This window comes from Rhinopithecus bieti, unplaced genomic scaffold, assembly GCF_001698545.2.
Source record: "Rhinopithecus bieti isolate Rb0 unplaced genomic scaffold, ASM169854v2 scaffold_1673, whole genome shotgun sequence".
NCBI lineage: Eukaryota > Metazoa > Chordata > Mammalia > Primates > Cercopithecidae > Rhinopithecus > Rhinopithecus bieti.
The window spans coordinates 449,926-453,673 of NW_016804690.1; the positions used below are offsets into that span (position 1 = coordinate 449,926).

The 3,748-nt window shown below is 45.6% G+C and overlaps 1 long non-coding RNA gene across 1 annotated transcript in view; it reads left to right on the forward strand.

Annotated features, from left to right (window-relative positions):
• The window catches only part of LOC108528240 (uncharacterized), a 12,098-nt gene extending 8,622 nt beyond the window's left edge, over nt 1-3,476 (forward strand). Inside the window, exon 2 of the long non-coding RNA XR_001885078.1 lies at nt 3,211-3,476. This is a non-coding gene — a long non-coding RNA (uncharacterized LOC108528240). The remainder of the gene's footprint in view (nt 1-3,210) is intronic.
• The last annotated feature ends 272 nt before the right edge of the window (nt 3,477-3,748 follow it).

A 3,748-nucleotide genomic window follows, 5' to 3' on the forward strand; every position in this document is an offset into this window, starting at 1 on the left:
AAAAAAAACCTTTCTTTTTTTTTTTTTTTTTTTTTTTGTGAGATGGAGTCTCGCTCTGTTGTCCAGGCTGAAGTGTAGTGGCGCGATCTCAGCTCACTGCAAGCTCCACTTCCCGGGTTCACACCATTCTCCTGCCTCAGCCTCCCATGTAGCTGGGACTACAGGCGCCGGCCAGCACGCCCAGCTAATTTTTGTGTGTGTGTGTGTGTTTTTAGTAGAGATGGGGTTTCACCGTGTTAGCTAGGATGATCTCGATCTCCTGACCTTGTGATCCGCCCATCTTGGCCTCCCAAAGTGCTGGGATTACAGGCATGAGCCACCGCGCCCGGCCAAGAAAAAAACTTTCTACTGAAATAATTGGCTGAGATAGAAGTAATTATGTCTTAAATGATCTAGATAATTTTATGACTGGCTGAAGCCTCAGCATCAGAAGCAAGGTCTATACATTTCCTGCCAACCTTGACTCACTGAGCAAATGAATTTACCTTCAACAATATGTACAGTCCAGACGTGCATTTGTGCCTGTCTCATTCTCAATATGAAATATGTTTTGAGAATTGTTTGAGGTAAAAACAACAAATGATCTCTTTTGTCCACATACTTTTCACCATTCCTTCCTTGGCAGCCAAGTCAAATCAGCTGGCTCTTTGGTGACTTGGCACATTAAAATTAAAATTTGCTCCAGTGGACCTCACAGAGTTTTTTTTTTTTTTTTTTTTTTTTTTACCAGCACAGTAGCTGGAGAAGGGCATTTTGAAGTCAGGAGGTAATGCCGATTGGCCTGGGCATGGAACACTGTGTGATTAAGCAGCGAAGGGGATAAGGGACAAATTCCAGGAACCCTGCTTATCTCTGCTGGAATTACTGTACTGCAGGTCTCAAATCCTGAAGGATCCTATATTTGTTTTCACCTGGAACCTGGACCACATTCAGGTGGCAGATTAAAATTAAGCCAAATTCATTCCAGGCCATCCTAATGATTTTTTAATTAGCATCAGTGCATAGTGTAGGAATTTGTAGTTCATAGTCCACTTGTAAGTTGAAATTAGAAACTGCAAGGACAGTAATATAAGTGGGAGGAGAGATTACATTAATCCCTTCAACAAATATTTGTTGACTGGCAGCTGTGCTAGTGGGTAATAATAATACAGCTAAGAGCCAAACCAAAGTTCCTCCCCATAGGCCTTTCTTTCTAGTGGGAAAAGGGTAGAGGGTACAGTCAATAAATCCAAATATATATATTTATGTGCACACACACACACATATATATAAAACAAGTGCTATGTGCTGTGAAGAAAAAGTAGGGTAAGGCTCTGGAGAGGACCAAGGGTGTGCGTGAGTGGGATGGTTATTATATAGAGATTGGCCAGGAAAGGCCTCTGGTAAGATGATCTCGAAGGAAGTGGGATTAAGTGGTCCAGCTTTTGGGAGGAAGATTGTGCTGGGCAGAGGGAAGAGCAAGGGCTACGTCTCTGCATTCCACGGTTACAAATAGAGGGTAACATTCGCCGTCCACCCCTCAACGCCTCTTTACTGTGACCTTTGGGAGATGCAGAACTTCAGTGTCCATCAGTCAGAGGCAATGCCTCTGACCCACATGCCTCTAGTTGAGAGATAGACAGAGTTGGAATTACAGGACCACAGACCTGACCTGGAACAAGACTTGCAAGTATGTCAGGGAGCTGCACACTAACCTAGCAAGAGACTGGCCAGGTACCATTTTCTGTATGGTTATGATGAAGCAGCTGGTACAAATGTTAGCGGACAGTTGCACATGGTGTGGGAAAAGCCCAGCACTTGGCCTCTGGTCTGGCTTTTCTACCTTCGGACCTTTTACTGTTGTCTGTGGGTCTTGGGGTCTGTGATTGGACAAATGAAGGTAGGTAAGCTGGGAAGGAATGGACAAGAAACACAATAAGATCTGCTCTGGCCGGGCATGGGTGGCTCAAGCCTGTAATCCCAGCACTCATAATTACTTACAAAAGCATTCATTCATAACTTACAAAAGCGTTCATAATGGTGGCCTTTGAGAGCTGAGATTATGGATGACTTATATACCTTTTTGCTACCTTTATGTGAATTTCTACAAATTACTTTTTTTTTCCTTTTTGAGACAGAGTCTGGCTCTGTCGCCCAGGCTGGAGTACGGGGCACATTCTCAGTTCACTGAACCCTCCCGGGTTCAAGCCATCCTCCTGCCTCAGCCTCCCGAGTAACTGGGACAACAGGCATGCTCTACTACATCCGGCTAATTTTTGTATTTTTAGTAGAGATGGGGTTTCGCTATGTTGGCCAGGCTCGTCTCGAACTCCTGACTGCAAGTGATCCACCTGCCTCGGCCTCCCAAAGTGCTGGGATAATAGGCATGAGCCACTGTACCTGGCCTACAAATTACTTTAGCAACACAGAAAGAAAGTGAGCAAAGTTATGCACTAACATATTAACAAATTGCTCTCCTGTACCTAAATCAGTCATTCCTTTTTTTGAGACAGAGCTTCACTCTTGTTGCCCAGGCTGGAGTGCAATGGCACGATCTCTGCGCACCACAACTTACCCCTCCTGGGTTCAAGTGATTCTCCTGCCATGCTTAACTAATTTTGTATTTTTCTTTCTTTTTTTTTTTTTGAGATGGAGTCTCGCTCTGTCGCCCAGGCTGGAGTGCAATGGCCGGATCTCAGCTCACTGCAAGCTCTGCCTCCCGGGTTTACGCCATTGTCCTGCCTCAGCCTCCCGAGTGGCTGGGACTACAGGCGCCCGCCACCTCGCCTAGCTAGTTTTTTGAATTTTTTAGTAGAGACAGGGTTTCACCGGGTAAGCCAGGATGGTCTCGATCTCCTGACCTCATGATCCGCCCGTTTAGGCCTCTCAAAGTGCTGGGATTACAGGCTTGAGCCACCGCACCCGGCCTAATTTTGTATTTTTAGTAGAGACAGGGTTTCTCCATGTTGGTCAGGCTGGTCTCAAACTCCTAACCTCAGGTGATGCACCTGCTTCAGCCTCCCAAAGTGCTGGGATTACAGGCGCGAGCCACTGCGCCCAGCCACTAAATCAGTCATTCTATCCAGTTCCTTGCATTTCCCTCTTTCTTGTCCTAACCCACAGCCAGTACTTAAGAGTGTTTAAGTCCTCTCTCCTTTCATGAGTCACTCTTTTTTGTCTTGTGACTATACTTGGAAATTATTTATTTATTTATTTATTTATTTATTTTAGACGGAGTCTTGCTCTGTTGCCCAGGCTAGAATGCAATGGTGTGATCTTGGCTAACCACAACTTCCACCTCCCAGGTTCAAGTGATTATCCTGCCACACCCAGCTAATTTTGTCTTTTTAGTAGAGACGAGATTTCACCATGTTGGCCAGGCTGGTCTCGAACTCCTGACATTGTGATCAGCCCACCTCAGCCTCCCAAAGTTCTAGGATTACAGGCGTGAGCCACTGTGCCCGGCCTACCTGGAGCATTATTTAAACCTTAAACCTCTAAACTTTTCGTCATTGTGCTTTGTTTCCTTAACGATTAGCAAAGGAATTGTCAGCGGATAAGACTTGCCCTCTTCTGCTGCTCTCAAGCCGTGGACAAGTTTCTTCCATTCACTGTGTGTCATTTTCTTCATCTGTAAACACAAGATAATAGTAACAACACCTCTCTCCTAGGGCCTGGACGGGGCATGCCAGTGAGGGGTCCTGAAGCTTAGGCCCCTGGGATTTGGATAGAGAAAGTCATGGTGAAGGTGGGTGTGACATTGGTGAGG